The sequence below is a fragment of the Zingiber officinale genome, chromosome 9B (genome assembly GCF_018446385.1).
Source record: "Zingiber officinale cultivar Zhangliang chromosome 9B, Zo_v1.1, whole genome shotgun sequence".
In the NCBI taxonomy this organism is placed as follows: Eukaryota; Viridiplantae; Streptophyta; class Magnoliopsida; order Zingiberales; family Zingiberaceae; genus Zingiber; species Zingiber officinale.
This window is the reverse complement of record NC_056003.1, coordinates 78,969,332-78,995,504: the sequence shown is the minus strand read 5'-3', so window position 1 is coordinate 78,995,504 and position 26,173 is coordinate 78,969,332.

Sequence of the window (26,173 nt, the reverse complement as noted above, 5' to 3'; positions counted from 1 at the left end):
ATGCATTTAACTGAGCTATTAAAAGGCCTAATTTGCATTTTAACTTAACTAGCTATTTTATCGAACACCTAGTGTGCCCCAACTCTCCCCTCTATTAGGGAGACCACTTCTAAGCACCCGACAACGTCTAGGAACCCCCACTGAAGAGGGAATACGTGTCCGGCCCCTCTAGAAGTACTCACTAAATCCCTAAATCTGCGAGGAGGGTCAAATTCACCCTATGCATCGATAAAAACAGCATATAGCTAAACTATTGCGTATAAAAACAAACGGAGCTACTTATACTGCAGGTGAGGGGTTTCTTACCTTGTGTGCTAGATTTCTTACAAATCTAATCGCTAGAAATTCCGGTGGAGACGACTTCTCGATGATTCGCTCGCGTCCACGTGCTCTACTCGCGGAGGGGAACGTCCTTGTGCTGAAATCGTCGCCGGAAGATGTCCTTGGGGCCCTAGGGAGAGAACCCTAGGTCTCCTTGTGGTTTGCGCCGAGAGAGGGAGGAGAGGGAGAGGTGGCGTCGATGAGGTCTTAGTAGAGAGGGTTTTTGCCGAACCAAGTTCTAAAATAAACCAAACCCCAACTTAAATTTCCTATTTACACTAAGTAACTAATTCGGCCAAACCAATTATAAATATAATTGATTCCCTTTCCTTTCAGCACGGCCCTGCTGGGTTCACCGATTACTAAGGCCAACTAAAGGTTCAACGGACCCGAGAGGCCCCGGGTTCGATTCCCACTTAAGCCATTTTACTTTTCTAATAATTTTTGCTACTTCCGCTACTCGGAAAATTCCGGAAAAATATCTAATAATTCCAGAAAAATCATAGAATATTTCTAATGCAAGTTTGAGAATTTTCGGGCGTTACATGGCAAGCCTCCAGGTGAGTGATAGTTGTGATGCTCTCTAGGGGATATAGAGGAATTAGGGATTATATCTTTAATAATCCAGTTATTGGGGTAACGAATTGTCATGTAGTCAAGATTAGGTAAAAAGATAGGAAAACCATCCCTTTTAGGAAAACTAAACTCATTTTAATCCCAACATATCATCTTCATTGCTAGACATGTATCTATATCAATTTTGATATTTCAATGTATAGCCTCTAGGTCTGTAAGATCCAGTTCAAGTTTCCTAGCAATGGTCGTAATAAACCAACCAAATATGATTGTTCCCGAGTTCGCTTTCCCCGCTCTTTGCGTAGTTTATAAAAAGTAGAACCCTCTATCAAATTCAACTTTATAAATCATGGCCCATATAGAGTAAAGCTCCACTTACCTTACCACCCCATCACTCTCACCCCTACCAAAGATAGTCTTGCTCATAACACGGTGGAGGTATCAAAAGATGAGGTTTTACATATAGGAAGCTTTAGATCTAGATGGGTCATGGGGCTCATTTAGACCCATTATTAAACTACAAAAAGAATTTACATTGTATCTTATATGGGTTATGATAAATCGACCGAGGGAATGAAGGAGAGGATCAGGTTAAGAAAGATAGGAAGGATATATTGTCAGTCAACTATAGGCCGAGCGAATATTCAAGCAATCATACATGCTCGGACAGGCAAAGCCTGCCCGAGCTCCATGCATTCATACATGCTCGACCGCGCAAAGACCGCCTGAGTATAAAGGTATTTAGCCTTATATAATATTCTCAGTATATTACCGGTCGACCGCAGGCTGAATGAGGGCCCTCACGCTCGTACATGATCGACTGGGCAAAGCCTACCTGAGCATAAAGACATTTTGCCTTATATAATATTCTCTGTATCTTACAGGTCAACCGCAGCCCGAGTGAGTGCCCCCGCGCTAGTACATGCTTGATTGAGCAAAGCCCGCCCGAGCATAAAGGTATTTAGGCTTATATAATATTCTAAGTATCTTATCGGCATACCGCAGGCCGAGAGAGCACTCACGTGCTCATATATGCTCGGTCGAGCAAAGCCCGCGTGAGCATAAAGGCATTTAACCTTATATAATATTCTCAGTATATTACCGATTGATAGCAGGCTGAGAGAGTGCCCCTGCACTCGTATATGCTCGACCAGGCAAAGCCCGCCCGAGCATAAAGACATTTAGCCTTATATAATATTCTCAGTACCTTACCGGTCGATCATAGGCCGAGTGAGTTCCCATGCGCTCGTACATGCTCCACCGGGTAAAGCCCGCCCGAGAATAAAGGCATTTAGACTTATATAGTATTCTCAGTATCTTACTGGCCAACTGCAGGATGAGTGAGTGCCCTTGCGCTCGTACATGCTCCATTGGGCAAAGCTCGCCCGAGCATAAAGACATTTAGCCTTATATAATATTCACAGTATCTTATCGGCCGACCGCAGGCTTAGAGAGCACCCACGTGCTCATATATGTTCGACCAAGCAAAGTCCGCCCGAACATAAAGGCATTTAGCCTTATATAATATTCTCAGTATATTACTGGTTGACCGTAGAATGAGTGAGTGCCCTCACGCTCGTATATGCTTAGTCGGGCAAAGTCCGCCTGAGCATAAAGGCATTTAGCCTTATATAATATTCTTAATATGTCACCATCCGACCGCAGGCCGAGTGAGTGCCCCTGCTCTCGTATATGCTCGACCGGGCAAACCCACGTACAAATATAAGCTAAATCGAGCAGCGAAACACGTTTGAGCATGAAAGATAGGATCAACAGTATATACGACCAACTTGAACAATTGGTCAAGATATATTCAGCAAGAAACACTCTTAACAGTGTACACTACCAGCTTGAATAACCGGCTAAAACATATTCAGCAGGAAGCTGATGGATCGAAAGCGCTAGAGGGGGGGTGAATAGCGCTCGTGGCTATTTTAACGATTTTAAAACACAGAGTAGAAATGCAGCGGAAAGTAAAAGCAAACACAACAGACGCAGATGTTTTACTTCGTTCGGAGCCTATGGCGACTCCTACTCGAAGGCCCGCGGTCCTTGACCGCTTTCGGTGGGCAACAACTATAATATCGGAAAGATTATAATTTGAATTACAATTAATGCAATAAGTAAACTAATACTGACAACAAAAGATCGAAGAGTCTGAGCTTCGGATCGTCGATGTCGAGTAGTAGCACTTCAAGGTCGTCTCGTTGGCAGCACTTCACAAAAGAAAGCTTAGAATTCGTTGTAGTTAAAGCTGCACCTCAACCCTCCTTTTATATGAGGTTTCGGGCGCCTGGGGTCTTTCCGGGTGCCTGGAATGTGACGTGGCTAGCCAACAAGGTTGCTCCACGTTGCGAAGTCGCGCAGGGGATAAATGTTGGTCCCGGGCGCCCGGACCTCCTTTTTCCAGGAGCCGCTTCTCCTGCAAAACAAGGTTAGTCCGAGCAATTGCATACCCTGCAAGACAGTGTTAGAATCTGATAAATCATAGTAAAGAAGAACTGACAGTCTTCGGACTGTCCGAGTCTGACTTCGGATTTCCAACCGGAAACCCTAGGTCGACCCGACGCCTACTGTTCCCTCTACGGGGAACGCGTCCTCACCTACTCCCCTCAGGAGAGTTTACCTGATGCCAGTCCGGTCCTCCAGACTGACTGGACTTTCCGCCTAGGGTTACCACCCCCGAGGACCTAGGGTTACCGCCCCCTAGGGGTTTTCTCCACCTAGGGTTGCCAGCCCCTAGGACCTAAGGTTGCCGCCCCTTAGGGTTTTCCCTCACATAGGGTTACCGCCCCCTAGGACCTAAGGTTACCACCCCTTAGGATTTTCCCTCACCTAGGGTTACCGCCCCCTAGGACCTAAGGTTACCACCCCTTAGGATTTTCCCTTTGCCTAACCGCAGCTAGGACTTTCCTGAAACACTTATTCAACATGTTAGATCACCACAAACCTTAACTTTGAATCCTTTGTCATTATTAAAACTCAGGTTCGATCGTCGGATGCTTCCCGCACCAACAATCTCCCTCTTTTTGATTATGGCAACCGAAATTCAAAGTTAAGTAATAATATGCAGTAAGGTTTAAGTACAAGGAAAGAAAGAAAAAAAAAATGGCATTACAAACTCCCCCTTAATATTACCTCCCCTTTGGATTTTTGTTCTCTTTGAATTTCTCTAATTGGATTTTTGTTCTTTTTGAATTTCTCTACTCTCCCCCTTTGCCATATATCAAAAATAAGCTAGTTTTGAAAAAACTTAACTTTTCAAGACAAAGCTTAGCAGAATTTGTTTAAAAATCTTAACTTAGGCAAGAGGAAAAAAAAAATAAGTGAAAGGCAACATCTTAGAATTGGTTTTAATAGCAACATATTTGAAAGAAAATTTGGCTAAGGAAAATAGTTTAGAGGTTATGTTTCTTTGTGATATATTCAGCTCTTTTTAACTTAGTGAGTTTTCTATTAAAAAAAAAAATTAAATAGAAGAGACTTGAAAGTCGTAAATTTGAAAAAGTTTTTTGGAAAGCTGTTTAAGATAAATGAATTGCAAAGATACTTAAGGTAAAGGAGAAGCGTTAACCTTAGTGTTTAATAGTTTACAAATTTTGTTTTAGTAAGGTATCAGAGCTCTAAGATCCAAGCATGAGTTAAGATTTGTTTTGATCAGGTATCAGATCCCTTAAGTACAAGCATGCTTAATCATAATATTTCCATTTCCTTTAGTTTGAGAGATACTTTAAGCTAAGATAAGGTTATTTTTGTCTTTAACAAGTAACTAAGCAAATGTTTGTGATATCACAACACTTTAATTTCTTAGTTTTTAAAGAGGGAGTTTAGGAAAAAAAATTTGGTCAAGACTCAGTTTAGCTAAGAAAAATACTTTTATCAAAGACATAGCTAAACTTATGAAGATAATAGTTTTGTTAAGTATTTAACCTTAAAAAGACTTAGTTTTAAAAAGACTTATGAAGATAATTGTTTTGATGAAATTTTGAGAATGCTTTAGAAAATACTTAGCATTTTCAGCAAAACTTAGCATGTGAAAACAATTGCTTTGAGAGACACTTAGCTAAAATTTTTTTTTTTTAACCTAAAAAAAATACTTAGCTAAATTTGAAAATACTTAGCTATATATTCAGCTTAAAAATGATTGCCTTGAGAAAACTTCTTGCCAAATAGCTAAGTTTAGAGTATAGTCTAACTAAGCTTAGTTAAAGAAGACTTGATTAAGTACTAAGCATAAAGATGTTTTACATAAAGGCTTAGCTTTGAAAACATTCTAGAAGAGTTATAATTTAAAAGTCAGGTCATAAATAATTTCAATTTTAAAGTTAAGTTAAGAATAACCTTAATTTTTGAAGATAAGTAAAAATTAGTTTTAAATTTTGAGGTCAAGTTAAAATTTTATTTTAACGAAAAACTAATTTTAAAACCAATTTAAAATCACTTCCCCTTAATAAATGCCTTAATAAATTCTTTGAGTTCAGGAGTCCAAGCATGAGAGGTTAAAAAATAATTTTCCTATCTTTCCATCTCACTCATTCTAGATAAACAAGCATGTTTAGCATAGGAGTGAACGTGAGATGGAGTTAACATTTGCAATCATAATTTTATAATATGATTTGAGAATTAAAGATTTTTAAACCCTTTTAAATTAATTGAATAACATTCTGAAATTAATTAAATAATATTTTGAAATAAAAAAAATTAATGATTTTGAAATGCATTTTCAAAAGATTTTTGAAATGAATTTTCAAAATATTTTTCAAATAATTTTAAATGATTTTTAAAAGAGTTTTTTTTTAAAATAATTTTTAAAGGACTTTTAAAGTAATTTTAAAATGCTTTTCAAAAATAATTTTTAAAGGATTTTTTAAATGAATTTTAAAATGATTTTCAAAATAATTTTTAAAAGATTTTTTAAATGAATTTTAAAATGATTTTCAAAATAATTTTTAAAAGATTTTTTAAATGAATTTTAAAATTAAGTTTTGAAGTAATTTTGAAATTAATTTGAATTTCAATTAATTATCAGTTTGTTTTTAATTATTTAGTCATCTCACCCGATCTAAATTTTCAATCAAGGAATCCTATAATTTTTGTGAGATGAATTGAGGTTCTATTTAAGGGTCTGGTTTAACTTTGTGTTAGATTCATGTTTAGCTTTGGGTTCAACAAGTAAGCATTCTTTGGATAAACTTCTGGGCTATGATGAGTCACAAGGAACTAATTAAAGTAACCATATAGTCTACCCATTGAACTTAATACTAAACCTTGGTCTAACTAGTTAGGATCCATTTAAGGGTAGCTTCGGTCAGTTCCACTTGGCCAAATGCACCAGGTCGAACCCATATCTTCTAGACATGTGATGCCCAAACTTTCCTAACTTACTATCATCCAAAAACTTCACCAGTACTGTGTTTCAAGTTAAATCTAACCCTTTTTAATCTATCCTTAATTACCCTGTCGGGTAATTTACTCTTGTTTACCCATTTCGGGTAGATTAAGTTCGGTTACATAGTCGGGTAACTAGATTTCGGAGTTGCCAGCTATTCTGTACCCTCCTTCTATTTGATTAATAATTAATTTCGAATTTTTGAATTTAAATTTTAAATTTTAATTACGAATTTTGAGTTTGAATTTAAAATTTTAATTACGAATTTTGAATTTGAATTTTAAATTTTAATTACCAATTTTGAATTTGAATTTTAAATTTTAATTACTAATTTTGAATTTGAATTTTAAATTTTAATTACGAATTTTGAATTTGAATTTTAAATTTTAAATTTTAATTACGAATTTTGAATTTGAATTTTAAATTTTAATTACGAATTTTGAATTTGAATTTTAAATTTTAATTACGAATTTTAAGTTTGAATTTTAAGTTTTAATTAAGAATTTTGAATTTGAATTTTAAATTTTAATTACGAATTTTAAGTTTGAATTTAAAGTTTTAATTACGAATTTTGAATTTTAATTTTAAATTTTAAATTTTAATTACGAATTTTGAATTTGAATTTTAAGTTTTAATTACGAATTTTGAATTTGAATTTTAAATTTTAATTACGAATTTTAAGTTTGAATTTAAAGTTTTAATTACGAATTTTGAATTTGAATTTTGAATTTTAAATTTTAATTACGAATTTTAAGTTTGAATTTTAAGTTTTAATTACGAATTTTGAATTTAAATTTTAAATTTTAATTACGAATTTTGAATTTGAATTTTAAATTTTAATTACGAATTTTGAGTTTGAATTTTAAGTTTTAATTACGAATTTTGAATTTGATTTTTAACTTTTAATTAAGAATTTTGAATTTGAATTTTAAGTTTTAATTATGAATTTTGAATTTGAATTTTAAATTTAATTATTAATTACGAATTTTGAGTTTGAATTTTAATTATTAATTTTAATTATTTTTCTGCTAGCTCCCCCTGGATCATAGCCTCGATAAGGTTTATCGAGGTAATGTATTTGATCCTTAGGAACCCAGTAATGCCCAAGTCCTACTTGATTGATCAGATTGGACTTGGCAACCCAAGCTTGGACTGATTTACTATTTGGTTTATTTATTAAGGATAGGTAAGATTTATATTTCTTTTTATATCCAAGTCCAGTTCGATTGTAGATTGCCCTTTGAGTTCCAAGAATCAAGTCAAGATTCTTGGATCCCAAGGAAAATTGCTCTAGGGTTGTTTTCAAATCTTTGACTTGACTTTTCAGATTGGAATTCTCTTCCTCAAGTTTTTGAACTTGAGCTGAGGTTCCAGTCTGAACTTGATCAGTTAAGGATTCGTTGTTAGGCGTTTCTTTAAGGAGTGTTACTGTTGGGATCTTAGATGGCTAGAGGGGGGGGGGGTGAATAGCCTCTTAAAAACTTAAACATAAATTTCTACAAAGAAACTTGTTAGCACAGCGGAATTAGGAAACTAAAACAAAGAGGAAACAAGCACACTAACACACGGATATACGAGGTTCGGGGATAACTTGCCCCTACTCCTCGGCGTGTCCGTAAGGTGGACGAGCCCTTGATCTTCGGTAGATCACACCCCGGATGACTCCGGCTAATGAAGCTCTCCTTCTCGGTGGAGAACCTCTCCACAAAGTCTTCGAACAGATTTAAAATGAAGCACACAAGACTTACAAATCACAGTGGCTCAAAGAAAATCGAAGTAAGCTCACAGCCACGAATATGATGAAGACAGAGTCCAAGAACACAGCAAGCTCTCAACCGAAACACACAGCTTTTTTCTTGCTTCTCGTTAACTTCTTCTTTCCAGCATACACTGCTTCTTATGTGTCTGCATTCGATCAGCCTGCACCGGATCACTGCCAACCTGCACCGAATCCCTGCTGCAAGCTACGGCGTCGCCAATCGCTTCTCTTCCTCTTCTGATTCTCTGAGCTCACACCAATAGAACCACGGTCTTCACTGGTGCCTCTGAGCTCGAACCAATCACCAGGAGTTAAGCCAATCGCCGCCTGATCTCTGCCAGAAACACAGCCAATCGCAACCTGTAGCCGTTGCTGCTTCAAATGCATTTGACGCAGAGAAAGCAGTGGAAAGATCCTTTGTCTCATTCCTTTGATGAGGCTTAATTTGAAACTAAGCATTGGTATGGTACCTGCAACCTGTATCTCCAAAAGACTCACAGCAGAAGGTTAAACAGAGATGGGCAAAAAGAAGTGCGAATCAGAAAATATCAGAGAAAGCGCATGCACAATGAACTTAGCGTGGATCGGTCGGACCGATCACAGACCATGGACCGATCGGACAACGGCTGATCGGTTCGAGTCGGTCCGATCGGTCGTGGCGGCCGATCAGATTGGTGGATCGGTCCATAGACCGATCCAACGCCTATTGCGACATTTTCTCCGATCGGTCTACAAACCGATCGGTTGCACTCGATGCGCTCGAGTGTTTCTGATCGGTCTGCATCGACGATTACTGATGTGCTCGAGTGTTTCCTGATCGATCACCAGACCGATTAGAAAATTTAGTCTCACTAGATCGGTCTGCGGACCGATCAGTCATCCAAAGTATCACCTGATCGGTCTGTTGACCGATCCAACACCTATGTGATACTAGGATTGGTCCGAGAACGAGCTACCGAGCCCTCTCTGACCTAATCCGGTCCAGAGAACGAGCTCCCGAGCCCTCTCTGACCTAGTCTGGAGAACGAGCTGCCGAGCCCTCTCCGACTTCGTCTGGTCCAGAGAACGAGCTACCGAGCCCTCTCTGAACTAGTCCGGAGAACGAGCTACCGAGCCCTCTCCGACCTAGTCTGGAGAACGAGCTACCGAGCCCTCTCCGACTTCGCGTGCCAAGTTTCCAACTTGGACTTTTTCCTTCCACATGATCAACCTTGATCAGTAATAAATCCGAGTTCAATTAACATCTGATACAAACTTAAATCAGTGTCAACATCAAAACAACATCCAGGTCAGACTGTATCAACAATCTCCCCCTTTTTGTTGTTTGACAACACGATTTAAGTTTAGATCAGAAATGTTCTTATTTTCTTAATTTTAGGGGAATCAAGATCCTCCCCCTAAGATGAATACACCACGATGTAAGGAAGTCAATAATGGGAATCAAGATCCTCCCCGTTATCTTCTCCCCTAAAATCAAACCTTCATACATCTCTAAACTTAGATATCCTCTCCCCCTTTGTCAAACACCGAAAAGGTGCGAATGGGGTGATAAGACTCAAAAGACTCCCCCTTAACCCATACTGTGTTTTTCTTAATGCACCTAGAATTCCCTCTAAGTGTATTATGAGACAGTAATAAAGAAATAAGAGGCAGTCAAGACAAAGCATATGAACAGCATATCAATAGCCAACAGGAAATGACACATAAAGAAAAACAGGAAAATGAGCAGCATAAATAGATGAAATAAGCAAATATCCAGGTCATACAAAAATATCCAACAAAATAGCATCCAAAACACAGATAGTCAAAGTGACACCATAGAACAAAGTATATCAATCAGCTTCCTCATCATGAGGAATATCAGCAATATCAGTGGGAGGAATGAGTCCCTGAGGTGGCATGCCGCTGCTCGAGGATGGATAGCCCGGGAAATCCTGCGGAGGTGGGTATCTGGCCATCCTATCCATAATCGCCTGATGTGTCACCCGCTGCTGACTGCGTAAATCATCGTAGTGCTGGTCAATTCGGACGCGCAGCCCATGAAGCTCAGCAACCAGCAGCTCATCGTGCCGATCAAAGCGACTCTCCAGCTCGGCGATCTGCCAGCGCAGATCAGGATCGGCCTCTCCATCGTCAGCAGCAGGAGGAGCAGCAACAGGAGCAACCTGTCGTGGAGGTCCCCGTGGTAACTCACCTAGTGCCCTCCCATCCTTCCACCGAACGTCCCCATTTTGTCCTATGATTCCAGACTTGGAAAATGCCCGCTTCCCAAGTCTGCAATCATGTCTGACCATCTTGATTAATCTACCCTTAGAGACATCAATCTGAAGGGTCTCAAGGCAATCTGTAATTATATGCCCATAAGGCATATAAATAATGGAGCTGCTAGGCTGAGTATATTAGATGATCGAAGAATAGATGCTCGACATGATATCAAAATCGACACGCCGACGCAAACCATAAAGCATCAGGCAGTGGTACTGTCGGATCTCTGCTAGAGGTTTGGATGTGATTGGAAGAAGACAGTTTGTGACTATCTTAAAAAGAATATATTCAGGAGGAGATAGTCTCAGAGCCGCAAAAGTAGGAAACTCGACATCCAACTCATCCAGTCCATCCGGTCTAGGGTGTCCAAAGAAATACTCATAGATAGTGTCAGGTGATACATCAAGGGGAGGAGGTAATGAGACTGGTAAATCAGGATAAATGGGAAAAGGATCTCTTGAACACATTCGACAACCTAGATACCCAAAGAATCCTACGACGGAGAAATCGATAGTTCTCTTAGTGACTCTGGTTCTATAAGCACCATCACTGGTCTGATGAAGATTGTTGTAGAATTCAGATACTAGGTCATAGTTGATGTCCCTTTCTAGGTAGACTAACGAGTCAAGTTTATAATATGCCAGGGTTTCGGATACAGAGGGACAAAACTCATCCATTTACTTTCGATCCACAGATCGACATGGGAGTAGCTTGAATGTCCTCTGTTGAAACGTTTGTTCAAACTGTCGGTTTGGGAATCTCGAAGAAGAGGAAGGTTGAGGTTGGGAGGGTGCCTGGGACTTGGATTTCTCAACAGATGACTTAGAAGTACCCTCACCGGCTGATTTCTTCCTAAATAGGCCAAAAATGGGACATGATCGGGACAAGTGAGAGTCCACGGGAGCCACAGGGTCGAGAACCGAGACAACACACAGAGATACACTGTGAAAAGAAACTAAAATGCCAAAAATGAACAGATTTCGGGGAGAAAGGAAGTTACCTGGGCGCCATTTGAGGCTTTCGGAGAAGATGGAGAGAAGAGTCGGGACTGAGGAGTGGTTCGGCTAGGGTTTTCGGCGTGAAATGAGAGGACGAAGGATTGGGGGAAGTTAAAGAGGGTGATCTGATCATAAGATCGGACGGCTGTCCGAACAGGAGAAATCCTGACCGATCAGGGAACGTCCTGATCGGTCAGGGAGTGTCCTGATCGGTCGTGGAGACCGATCAGGGAACCTCCTGATCGGTCCCCGGACCGATCAGAAGTGGATCAAAGGTCGCGTGCCAGAGCCTCCTGATCGGTCGTGGAGACCGATCAGGGAACCTCCTGATCGGTCCCCGGACCGATCAGAGGTCGATCAGTAACTAGTGCCAGAACCCCTGATCGGTCTGCAGACCGATCAAATATCGAACAGAGAGGTGGAACTCTCCTGATCGGTCTTAGAGACCGATCAGATATCATCCTGATCAGTCCCTGGACCGATCAGTGTCTGATAATCAGTGATTTCAGTCTCTGAAATTCGTATCGAAAGCTCTAAAACTTGGTTCAACAACTTCCAAGTTCAGAACCTAGGATCTGAAGAGCCCACAAATTATATTCAGTGATACCAATGAATATTTCCTAATGATGAGCTCTAATGATTTGGAATTATTTAGGGCTCAAAAGTTTCAGACACTTCATAACAAATGTGTTGAATCTCAAAGTTTCAAAACCAGAGAAGTTTGTTTTGTTTGTTTGCTGAAACTATGATCTATAGTGAACCAAGGGAATAAATCTGACTCAGGCTATCGGTTCAAAATATATCCTTGCTATGAGTAGTTACAAGTTTGTCAAAATATGTCAAAATTTCTTCACCAACTTGTCGTATTTTCAATCAAAATTAGGAAGGTATCAATCAAGGGTATCAATCAACACATCAACAAGGTTAGATGATTTCTAGACACAGGTCCAACCAAGATTCCTTGGTTGGAATATATGAGTAAGATCTAGGAGCCAAATACACATGAATTATGTAATGGCCTTCCCCATACTCAATTTATGTCTCTTCAACCAAATTATTCAAGGGATGCATGATACATTTTGAATAATTTGGTTGATCCTAGCATCTCACCCCATATTTAGCAAACAAAAACAATTTGTTAAACCTTATAGTTTGTGTGAGATGTCCCCAAGTTACCCAAATTAATTTCCCAATTTCTCTTGTCATTTTAATGGTCCTTATTGATCATGATGTGGTCAAAATGACTTATTGAGCCAAACACATTCCCAATTCCCTCCTTAAATGAATAAATTCATTTTTCGGAAGGAGTTTGGTGAAAATATCGGCTAGGTTTGACTTTGACTCAATATATATGAGTGCAATGTCTCCCCTAGCTACGTGATCTCTAATGAAGTGATGACGCACTTCAATGTGTTTGGTCCTAGAATGATGGACTGGATTTTTCGTTAGGTTTATTGTGCTAATGTTGTCACACAACACTTGCACTCCCTTATACGAAAGTCCATAATCTTCTAGAGTGTGAATCATCCACAACAATTGTGACACACTCTCTCCCATGGCAATGTATTCAGCCTCGGTCGTGGAGAGAGCAACACAATGTTGCTTCCGACTTGACCAACTAACCAATGATGATCCAAAGAATTGGTAACCCCCACTAGTGCTTTTCCGATCCAATTTGCACCCAGCATAATCGGAGTCGGTATAACCTATCAAGTCAAAAGACTCAGTACGAGGGTACCAAAGACCTACTCTAATTATGTCTTTAAGGTATCTCAGAATTCTCTTAACTGCAATTAAATGAGATTCCTTGGCACAAACTTGATATCTAGCGCACATGCCCACAGCAAAGAGTATGTCCGGTCGACTAGCTGTGAGATATAGAAGACTACCGATCATGCTTCTATATTGCGTTAGATCAACTGATTTTCCACTCACATCATTGTCCAGACGAGTGTTTGTCGCCATTGGAGTGGATACTTCCTTAGAGTCACTCATTTTGAATTTTTTGAGCATCTCTTGAGTGTATTTCGTCTAATGGACATAAATTCCATCTCGAGTTTGTTTGATTTCAAGTCCAAGGAAGAATGTCAATTCTCCTACTAGACTCATCTCAAACTCACATTCCATGCGAGAAATAAATTCATTCAAATAGCCATTGTTATTTGAGCCACAAATTATGTCATCGACATACACTTGGGCTACAAAAATGTTTTCACCATCTCTACGCAGAAATAGTGTTCGATCTATTTGACCTCTCACAAAACCCTTTTCTAGTAGGTAAGTTGACAACCTTTCGTACCAAGCTTGAGGTGCTTGTTTAAGCCCATAAAGAGCTTTCTTGAGCTTGTACACGTGGTTTGGAGCTTCGGTATTCACAAACCCTGGTGGTTGTTCAACATAGACCTCTTCTTTGATGAATCCGTTTAAGAAGGCCGATTTAACATCCATTTGATAGAGCTTGAAACCTCTATGTGCAGCAAAAGCTAGCATTAAACGAATGGACTCTAATCGTGCCACGGGAGCATAAGTCTCATCATAATCGTGACCTTCGACTTGACTATAGCCCTTGGCTACAAGTCTCGCCTTGTTCCTTACGACTTCTCCCTTTTGGTTTAACTTATTTTTGAAGACCCATTTAGTTCCAATAATGGTGGTCTTCCTAGGTCTAGGAACTAAGTCCCACACTTGGCTCCTTTCAAATTGACCTAACTCATCTTGCATAGCTATGATCTAGTCAGGATCGTGCAATGCCTCATCAACTATTTTTGGTTCAATTTCTGAGATCAAGGCGACCTCAATAGACTCATTTCTAAAGAATGATCTAGTCCTAACCCCTTGTTGGATGTCTCCCACAATCTGGTCTTGGGGATGACTAGAGGCTATCCTAGATTGCCTTGGTGTTGGCGGTGCCTCATGAATGGTCTCACTAGGCACAGGCAGAGACTCGGTATCAGGCAAATGATCGGCTGAGCCCTTTGTTGCCTTTGCTTATCGTCATCAGAGTCAACCTCGACTCTTTCTTCATTTTGATCATTCAAACTTAGATTTCTAAGTTCAAGTTGAATTTCTCCTACATCCCTTGATTGATCATTCGATTTAGGGATTTCTTCAAATGCTACATCTGAGGACTCTTCAATCAATTTAGTCCTATTGTTGTAGACTCGATAGGCTTTGCTGAAGAGAGAGTACCCGACCAGTATCCCTTCATCAGCCTTAGCCGTGAACTTTCCAAGATGATCCTTGGTGTTCAAGATAAACACCTTACAACCAAACACCCTAAGATGTTTAATTGTAGGGGGTTTCCCAAACCAAAGTTCATGAGGAGTTTTTCCTAAAAACCTATGTATCAGGACTCGGTTTTGCACATAGCAAGCTGTATTCACAGCTTCAGCCCACAAGTAGCTTGGTAGTGAGTACTCATTGAGCATGCTTCGTGCAGCCTCTTGCAAAGCTCAGTTCTTTCTCTCCACAACCCCATTTTGCTGTGGGGTCCTTGGAGTAGAGAACTCATCCCTATATCCTTTTTCTTGACAAAACTCTAAAAATCTATGGTTTTGAAATTCTCCACCATGATCACTTCTAATTGTTTTAATTGTTATTGATTTTTCATTTTCAGTTCTTCTACAAAAAGAAATAAAAATATCTATGGTTTGATCCTTATTTTTCAAAAAGAAAGTCCATGTATATCTAGTAAAATCATCAATAATCACTAAGCAATATCTACTACCATTCAAAGAAATGACACTACTACAATCAAACAAGTCCATATGCAGTAAATCTAAAATAGTAGAGGTACTTACAGCGCTTTTACCTTTATGAGTTGCTTTTGTTTGCTTACCCTTTTGACATGCATCACATAGTTTTGTCTTTTGGTACTTGATGCTTGGTAAGCCTCGCACTAATCCTTTGTTGGCCAGCTTTCTAATATTCTTCATGTTCACATGAGCCAACCTCCTATGCCAAAGCCATGATTCTTCTTCTTTTGACATGAAACACTTAGCAGAGGCATTAGTAGCACTTTTAAAAGAAATTTGATAAATGTTATCTACTCTTGTGCCTACTAGTACCGTGTCAAGTGTGTCAATGTGTTTGACCAGACATTGACTTGAATGAAACTCAATTGTGTAACCCGTATCACACAATTGACTGACACTTAGGAGATTAAAAGTCATCCCCTTGACTAGAAGGACATTCTTGATTTGGAGGCATTCGGATATATGAATGTCTCCAACTCCTATAACCTTAAGACTACCATTGTTACCAAATGACACATTACCTCTATTTTTATTTTGAAGGGTAGTAAAAAGTGACTTGTCCCCGGTCATGTGCTTGGAGCATCCACTATCAACAAACCAAGTTGATAGACGCTCCCCCTTTACCAATGCCTACAAGACACGAAAGATAGATATTTTAGGTACACAAATCTTGGGACCTAATGCATCTACAATGAAAGACTTAGGCACCCATGCCTTTGTTACCTTCTTCCTAGTCTCATGAACCCTAGAAACATGCGATCTATGAAATTGGGTTCTTGACACTAAAGAAATAAAGCTAGACTCCTTAGGTTGGTACCCTAATCCAACCTTTTTGTAGACCGCCCTTTGGGCATTTAGAATCATGTCTAGGGTCTTAGAGCTAGTTGAGAATTTTTCAAGCATTTTCTTGAGTTTCTCAACCTCACCCTTCAAGGCCTTGTTCTCATCCTCAAGGACCTCTAGATGTAGGTCATCAACCTCATCTTCCCTAAGGGCCCTCAAGTTTTCTACTTCTTCTTTTAATGATTTATTTTCTGTTTTTGATTTTTTAAGCAAGGTAGACAAATGTGTAATAGTCTTATAGCATTTTTCTAAGTGAGAAGAGGTTACCTCTTCATCATCCGAAGATGATGAAGTCGCGGCTGAAGTGCTTGCGTCCCCATCACTCCTGGAATCGGATTCCTCCCTTGCCATGAGTGCCAATTGCCGAGTACTCTTCTCCTTCTTCTCTTCCTCCTCCGATGAGCTTGAGGAAGATTCATCCCAAGTGGCCTTGAGAGCTTTCTTCTTCTTGGCTCTTTCCTCCTTCTTTTTGGCCCGTTCCTCCTTCTTGAGTTTTGGACACTCACTCCGGTAGTGGCCTTTCTTGCTACACTCATAACATGTAACATTAGTCTTATCGATATTTTGATCATTAGGTTTACCTTTTCCTTTGTATCTTCGGCTTCTTCTCATAATTCTCCTCACGAAGTTGGCCATCTCGCTTGATGATGATCCGCCTTCATCATCAGACTCGGAGGAGGATGTAGATGAAGAAATCTCTTTCTCCTTCTTCTTTTCCCTCTTTCTTCTTCCATCCTTGTTCTTTGGTCCTGCAACTAAGGTAATACCTTTCTCTCTTTGACCTTTGTTAGCAAGTTCATGAAGTTCCATTTCACAAAAGAATTCGTCTAATTTAACAATGGAAAGATCCTTGGAAACCTTGTAGGCATCTACCATAGATGACCACAAGGCATTCCTTGGAAAGGCTTTAAGAGCGTACCTTACTAGATCGCGATTCTCCACGCGTTCATCTACGGAATATAGACCATTGATGATTTCCTTGAACCTCCCATGTAGTTAACTTACCGTTTCATTTTCCTTCATGGTGAGATTTTGTAGTTGATTCAAGAATAGGTCCCTCTTGGCTATCCGAGAATCTTGAGTTCCTTCTTGGAGCTCGATAAGCTTGTTCCATAAATCTTTTGCACTCGAGAATGGACCTATCTTGACGAGTTGGTCCTTGGCAATCCCACATTGTAAGGTGACTACCGCCTTGGCATCGGCTTGCACTTTACGAGTTTGTTCGGTAGACCACCTTGATGAATCGAGTTCCTTACCTTCTTCGTCCTTCGGTGGTGTGAATCCTTCCTTGACCGAGAACCACATGGAGATATCAGTCTTGAGGTAATACTCCATGCGGCTCTTCCAATACTGGAAATCTGCTCCATCGAAGAAGGGTGGTCTGTTGGTACTGAATCCTTCCTTCATGGCCATCTTCTTGCTCCTTAGGATGTTAGTCCAGATGAAGAGCACCAGGCTCTGATACCACTTGTTGGGATCTTAGATGACTAGAGGGGGGGGGGGGTGAATAGCCTCTTAAAAACTTAAACACAAATTTCTACAAAGAAACTTATTAGCACAGCGGAATTAAGAAACTAAAACAAAGAGGAAACAAGCAAACTAACACACGGATATACGAGGTTCGGGGATAACTTGCCCCTACTCCTCGGCGTGTCCGTAAGGTGGACGAGCCCTTGATCTTCGGTACATCACACACCGGATGACTCCGGCTAATGGAACTCTCCTTCTCGGTGGAGAAACCTCTCCACAAAGTCTTCGAACAGATTTAAAATGAAACACACAAGACTTACAGATCACAGTGGCTCAAAGAAAATCGAAGTAAGCTCACAGCCACGAATATGATGAAGACAGAGTCCAAGAACACAGCAAGCTCTCAACCGAAACACACAGCTTTTTTCTTGCTTCTCGTTAACTTCTTCTTTCCAGCATACACTGCTTCTTATGTCTCTGCATTCGATCAGCCTGCACCGGATCGCTGCCAACCTGCACCGAATCCCTACTGCAAGCTACGGCGTCGCCAATCGTGTAACGCCCGCCCTTCTTACCCAACCAAAGGCGGCGCTACGTTCTTTATACTACTTACGTACATGCTTTAGTTATAACAGCGGAAGAATAAAAAAATTTAAACCATTCATTTTATTTAAATAAGCATGATATCACAGATTAAATATGCATATATTGATTCTATAACTAATCATATTAATCTGTCCGAATCGTTCTTTGCCGAGCCACCACCACACACATCATTATCCGCTCCTCCTGTTGCTCCTCTAGTTCATCCAGTTCTTTTATCTGCGGTACAAGGAAAGTAAGCTGTGAGCACTCATGGCTCAGTAAGTTCCTTTCCTACTCACTAAAACCGAAAATCATCGTATATTAACATCATGCGTAATATCATAAGCATACAACGTACAAAGGTATCGTATTCATATCATCATGGCATCATATCAAATCATTAGCTAATTCAAGCACATATGCAGGCAATGCATCATGAATTTGAAAACTTATACTTGTAAGTACTTGAAATTAATATCATCATCATTGGGGATCCCGGTTTGTACCACATACATCATACGTAGGTCCAAGGTAGCAAGTCTTGAACCCTACCATACATACATACTAGGCCCGAGTCTTACTCCATCGACCTAGGGCATCAGAAGCCCATTACTGACGAGGCCCGAGTCTTATTCCATCGACCCCGGGGCGTTTACGGAGCCCACCCTTGGTACAAACCATACAAAGTAATTTATCATGCATAACTATCATATCATATCCTTAACAATCTTTCATGCATTTCATTTTTCATTCTTCTCATTATGTATAGCATTTCATACGCTATCACATATCATGGCATTCACATAATTTCATTCTTCTCATTATGTATAGCATTTCATATGCTATCACATATCATGGCATTTACATATATTTCATTCTTCTCATTATGTATAGCATTTCATATGCTATCACATATCATGGCATTTACATAAATTTCATTCTTCTTATTATGTATAGCATTTCATATGCTATCACATATCATGGCATTTACATAAATTTCATTGCATAACATTTCCTAGGTTTCTTTCTTTCCTTTTTTTTTCTTTTATTTCTTTCACATGGCCGAAACCTACCATTCTTTAGCTAGGTTCTTAAGTAGTCTAAAGCATGAAAACCTAAGTGAGTTTCATGGTAAAATTTACTAAGAAATAAACATATAAATTTAGTTCATGAACAACTTGGCCGAAACATACAAATCTTTTAACATCTTTGTATCCTACCTCATGAGCATGTTTATTTAAATTTAAGGGTATTCCTAACCCTAAACCCCTTCTTGGCCGAAACATATGGGTGGGTTTCCTTTTAGTTCAAACATCTTCTAAGCAAGAAAACTAATTACATGGTCCCTAACATTTCATAGGAAGAACCTTGTACTAGTTGAGTAAAACAATGAATTTCTCTAGCCTCTTAAAAATATTTTTGGCCGAAATTCTAGGGTTAAGTGCTCCTCTTATCAAGCATCATATAGGTATAAAAACATGAAGAAGAATCCTTTCCCATGGCATAGAAAATCTATCATTTAGTGAAGACTAGTTAAACATCACTAGATTTCGAAAGCTCTTCTTAACCGAATTTTCTCATACTTGTTTCTAGGTTTTAAAATCCTCATAAAATCATAAAAACATGTAAAAGCCTTGTACCACAGGTGAGGAAGCTTACCTTCTTCGCTTAAGTTTCCTAGAATTGAGAACTTGCTTGGACCTTTCTTCTTGCTTGCTAGGTTCGGCACAAATGGAGGGAAAGGAGTGGCTAGGTCTTTTGGTGGAGAGGGGAGGAAGAAGAAGCTTCTTCCTCTTGTGTTGCTCGGCAACAACAAGGAAGAAAGAAGAGGGAGGGAGTGAGGAGGAAGAGGAGCTTCCTTCCTCTTGTGTTGCTTGGCAACAAGAAGAAGAGGAGAGGGAGAGGGGGTCTCGGCACAAGAGGGAGGAGGAGAGGGAGAGGAGTGGAGGATGAATTTGAAGTCACCCATCCATGCCTATTTATACTAAAATGAGGGGAGGAAATTTGACTTGATTCATCCTCCCCATTTATTCCTCTTCTTTATGATAGGAATATTCTAGAGATATGCCTTGTGAGTTCTCTCTTAATCTCTCTCTTTTCTCTCCTTTAATAAAATTTTCTATCTCTCCTCTTACAATATCCTCTTTTATCCCACTTGGTTAATACATGCATGCATCCACAAGAGAACCAAGGTTCAAAACTTGGTTATGTATATTTTTATTTCTTTTTACTTCCTTTTTCTTTTAAGTAAAAAGAATCCTTTCTTATTCTTAACTACTTAATCCTTTCTCTCCTTATCAATAATTCTCCTATCCCCTTTGGTATCCTATACATGTTCCCTACAAGAGGTCCAAGGTTCAATCTCTCTTCTAACATTTTATTTTCTTTTACACATAATAATTCATATATATTATGCATTATGCATAAATATTTCATACATGTACATATTATCTCTTATTTCTTTCTTTTGTCCACATTAATTCCATACATTTTAAATCATGTTTAGATGATTATATTCTCAACTTTATTTTTCTTTCATAAAGTTTTAATCATCTAAATCCATCTTAATATTTAACATAGAGTATTTACATCCTCTTTTCATTCGTACTCCCATTACCCTTCTAGGCTTTCTAGGGGTGTTACAATCTCCCCTACTTATTGAAAGTTCGTCCCCGAACTTAGAATGACAATTTCTGCTCAGATTCCCCTAGATGTTGGTGGAGCTTCTAATCTCCCTTGACTTATTGAGGGTCCCTCAATGGAAGTCTGCAGTTGGTGTAACCTTGCGGGACCGCCTTGATTCGAAACATACTGTGGTGCTTTAGTAGGGCAGTCTCTAGATAGATGTCCTTCTAGTCCACAGTCGTAGCATTTAATTTTGCCCTTACGACAGTCTTTTGCTTTATGACCCTCTATCCCACAGTTGTAGCACCTATTAGTGCCCGTACGACATGTCCCTGGATGTTTCTTCCCACATGTATTGCACAGAGAAAACTTGAGCTGCTTGTTGGACGGACCAATCTCAGTGTCATTCCGTCGTTTTCCCTTTCCGCCGTGGTTCCCTTTCCAGTTGGCTTTAACATTTTCTAGTTCTTCCTTCTGAGCTTGCTTCTTGTCCTTGTCTAGTGCCTTCAGGTAGTGTTCAGTATTCAGGGCACTGCTAACTAACTCTTCTGTGGTCCGTGGTCTGTTAACTCCGCCGGCCACATTAAGTGCTATCTCGGGTCTGAGCATCTTTAGCATAAGCCTGACCCTTTCTCCTTCCGTCCTAACTAATTCCGGGCATAGTCGCGCCAGGCGGTTGAATCTTTTTATCGCTTCTTCCACCGTTAGGTCACCTTGCCGAAATTCAGTGAATTCATCATAGTGCCTACTTGTCACCCGAGTGTGGAAGAATTCTTCGAAGAATTCCGTCTCAAAATCTGCCCAACTCATTTGATTCACTGGCCTTTTCACTTTCACTCTGTCCCACCACATTCGGGCGTCTCCTGTGAGACAGAAGGATACGCATTTGACCTTTTCATGCTCAGGCCAGTCCAATAGTTCTACCATGCTCTCCATTGTCTTAAACCAAGCTTGTGCGTCCCATGCTTCACAATTTCCAGAGAATTTCTCCGGCCTCAGTCTTTGCCACTGGATTATATACGCTTCCGGACGAACTACCGGTGCCAGATTCACTGGTGGTACCGGTGCTGCCACTGGCTCCGGTTCCACTACTGGTATGTTTGGCGTATTATTCTGATTTGGGGTAGCGGGATTCCCTTGTTGATTTATCATGGCAGCAATCATTTGTTGCTGTTCCGTAAGCTGTCGTTGTAGCTCAGTAACTACTTGTGCCCAATCAGGTGGAGGTACTGTCTCCTCCGTTCTGGCATTTCGTCTTCTAGCCATACCTGATTTCCTAAATGATAACAAGATTAGCCTAAGTCATCATTTATGCATGAATATCTTAACACATCATGTCTAGGTTTCATGCCATTTTTGGGTCATCATTGAGGTATTCTTTCTTAGGTTGTCATATCACCTTTAGATTACCTTATCTTTCTTACACGTCAAGATCTAGCCGATGGTATTATCATTCTTATACTTAGATTGATACCATTTCTACTCTTTGTATTCATCAAAAAGCTTTTATTACATAACTTCTTCTCTTAAACAGCCAGGTAGGTTGCGACTACTCCTGCCATAAAGGACATGAGAGCAGTAGTCATTATCAACCCAACCTGTATCGACTTGCCCAGACCATCCTGGGGTGGATCAGGCATTATCGGAGGTTGAATCTCCGGTGCCTCTTCCGGGTCGATTATTGTCTCTTCATCCATTCCCTCGTCTTCTTCAACAGGTTCGTCCAGTTCCATCGGGTCTTCGTCTAGTTCCTCCTCGAGGTTGTTCAGTCCCCACTCGAAGTCTATTATATCGTTGGGGTTGAAACCCATTTCCATGTATTCAGCAAGGTTAAATTCATCCTCGACCATCTCAGGAAGCTCGTTCTCTTCTTCATAGTATTCCATAATTTCTTCATTTTCATCTTCATAATCGTTCAAATTTCCTTCCTCGATTTCCTCGAGATCTTCCTCTCCGAACTCGCCGTGTTCCGGAGATCCCGCGGCGAAGTATTCCAGCATCTCAGGTTCATCCGCGAACTCGAGGTATTCGCCAGAATATTCCACATCCTCGGAATCGTATTCGAACGGGATATAGTCCATTTCTACAAGATTTTAAAGATTCATTATTCCTCTTATGTTATAGCCTAAGGTTCTTGTATCTAGGCTACCATTCATGCATCTTAGCATATCATCTACTTATCATTATGCACCATTCTCTAGGGTATAGTTTAAGGTATCCTTCCTAGGCTACCATTCATGCATCCTAGAGTATCATACAAATATTTGCATACAAATAAATTATGCAACTGTACTTACTTGGAGCGGCAGGAAGGAGCTTGATGTGTGTGTAGTGAGCTGGCAAAACTTCGCTCTGATACCAACTGTAACGCCCGCCCTTCTTACCCAACCCAAAGGCGGCGCTACGTTCTTTATACTACTTACGTACATGCTTTAGTTATAACAGCGGAAGAATAAAAAATTTAAACCATTCATTTTATTTAAATAAGCATGATATCACAGATTAAATATGCATATATTGATTCTATAACTAATCATATTAATCTGTCCGAATCGTTCTTTGCCGAGCCACCACCACACACATCATTATCCGCTCCTCCTGTTGCTCCTCTAGTTCATCCAGTTCTTTTATCTGCGGTACAAGGAAAGTAAGTTGTGAGCACTCATGGCTCAGTAAGTTCCTTTCCTACTCACTAAAACCGAAAATCATCGTATATTAACATCATGCGTAATATCATAAGCATACAACGTACAAAGGTATCGTATTCATATCATCATGGCATCATATCAAATCATTAGCTAATTCAAGCACATATGCAGGCAATGCATCATGAATTTGAAAACTTATACTTGTAAGTACTTGAAATTAATATCATCATCATTGGGGATCCCGGTTTGTACCACATACATCATACGTAGGTCCAAGGTAGCAAGTCTTGAACCCTACCATACATACATACTAGGCCGAGTCTTACTCCATCGACCTAGGGCATCGAGCCCATTACTGGCGAGGCGAGTCTTATTCCATCGACCCCGGGGCGTTTACGGAGCCCACCCTTGGTACAAACCATACAAAGTAATTTATCATGCATAACTATCATATCATATCCCTAACAATCTTTCATGCATTTCATTTTTCATTCTTCTCATTATGTATAGCATTTCATACGCTATCACATATCATGGCATTCACATAATTTCATTCTTCTCATTATGTATAGCATTTCATATGCTATCACATATCATGACATTTACATATATTTCATTCTTCTCATTATGTATAGCATTTCATATGCTATCACATATCATGGCATTTACATAAATTTCATTCTTCTTATTATGTATAGCATTTCATATGCTATCACATATCATGGCATTTACATAAATTTCATTGCATAACATTTCCTAGGTTTCTTTCTTTCCCTTTTTTTTTCTTTTATTTCTTTCACATGGCCGAAACCTACCATTCTTTAGCTAGGTTCTTAAGTAGTCTAAAGCATGAAAACCTAAGTGAGTTTCATGGTAAAATTTACTAAGAAATAAACATATAAATTTAGTTCATGAACAACTTGGCCGAAACATACAAATCTTTTAACATCTTTGTATCCTACCTCATGAGCATGTTTATTTAAATTTAAGGGTATTCCTAACCCTAAACCCCTTCTTGGCCGAAACATATGGGTGGGTTTCCTTTTAGTTCAAACATCTTCTAAGCAAGAAAACTAATTACATGGTCCCTAACATTTCATAGGAAGAACCTTGTACTAGTTGAGTAAAACAATGAATTTCTCTAGCCTCTTAAAAATATTTTTGGCCGAAATTCTAGGGTTAAGTGCTCCTCTTATCAAGCATCATATAGGTATAAAAACATGAAGAAGAATCCTTTCCCATGGCATAGAAAATCTATCATTTAGTGAAGACTAGTTAAACATCACTAGATTTCGAAAGCTCTTCTTAACCGAATTTTCTCATACTTGTTTCTAGGTTTTAAAATCCTCATAAAATCATAAAAACATGTAAAAAGCCTTGTACCACAGGTGAGGGGAAGCTTACCTTCTTCGCTTATGTTTCCTAGAATTGAGAACTTGCTTGGACCTTTCTTCTTGCTTGCTAGGTTCGGCACAAATGGAGGGAAAGGAGTGGCTAGGTCTTTTGGTGGAGAGGGGAGGAAGAAGAAGCTTCTTCCTCTTGTGTTGCTCGGCAACAACAAGGAAGAAAGAATAGGGAGGGAGTGAGGAGGAAGAGGAGCTTCCTTCCTCTTGTGTTGCTTGGCAACAAGAAGAAGAGGAGAGGGAGAGGGGGTCTCGGCACAAGAGGGAGGAGGAGAGGGAGAGGAGTGGAGGATGAATTTGAAGTCACCCATCCATGCCTATTTATACTAAAATGAGGGGAGGAAATTTGACTTGATTCATCCTCCCCATTTATTCCTCTTCTTTATGATAGGAATATTCTAGAGATATGCCTTGTGAGTTCTCTCTTAATCTCTCTCTTTTCTCTCCTTTAATAAAATTTTCTATCTCTCCTCTTACAATATCCTCTCTTATCCCACTTGGTTAATACATGCATGCATCCACAAGAGAACCAAGGTTCAAAACTTGGTTATGTATATTTTTATTTCTTTTTACTTCCTTTTTCTTTTAAGTAAAAAGAATCCTTTCTTATTCTTAACTACTTAATCCTTTCTCTCCTTATCAATAATTCTCCTATCCCCTTTGGTATCCTACACATGTTCCCTACAAGAGGTCCAAGGTTCAATCTCTCTTCTAACATTTTATTTTCTTTTACACATAATAATTCATATATATTATGCATTATGCATAAATATTTCATACATGTACATATTATCTCTTATTTCTTTCTTTTGTCCACATTAATTCCATACATTTTAAATCATGCTTAGATGATTATATTCTCAACTTTATTTTTCTTTCATAAAGTTTTAATCATCTAAATCCATCTTAATATTTAACATAGAGTATTTACATCCTCTTTTCATTCGTACTCCCATTACCCTTCTAGGCTTTCTAGGGGTGTTACAAATCGCTTCTCTTCCTCTTCTGATTCTCTGAGCTCACACCAATAGAACCACGGTCTTCACTGGTGCCTCTGAGCTCGAACCAATCACCAGGAGTTAAGCCAATCGCCGCCTGATCACTGCCAGAAACACAGCCAATCGCAACCTGTAGTCGTTGCTGCTTCACATGCATTTGACGCAGAGAAAGCAGTGGAAAGATCCTTTGTCTCATTCCTTTGATGAGGCTTAATTTGAAACTAAGCACTGGTATGGTACCTGCAACCTGTATCTCCAAAAGACTCACAGCAGAAGGTTAAACAGAGATGGGCAAAAAGAAGTGCGAATCAGAAAATATCAGAGAAAGCGCATGCACAATGAACTTAACTGTGGATCGGTCAGCAGACCGATCACAGACCCTTGGACCGATCAGACAACAGCCTGATCGGTCTGAGGCTGGTCTGATCGGTCGTGGCGACCGATCAGATTGGATGTGGATCGGTCCATAGACCGATCCAACGCCCTTTTTCTTCTGCGACATTTTCTCCTGATCGGTCTACAGACCGATCAGATTGCA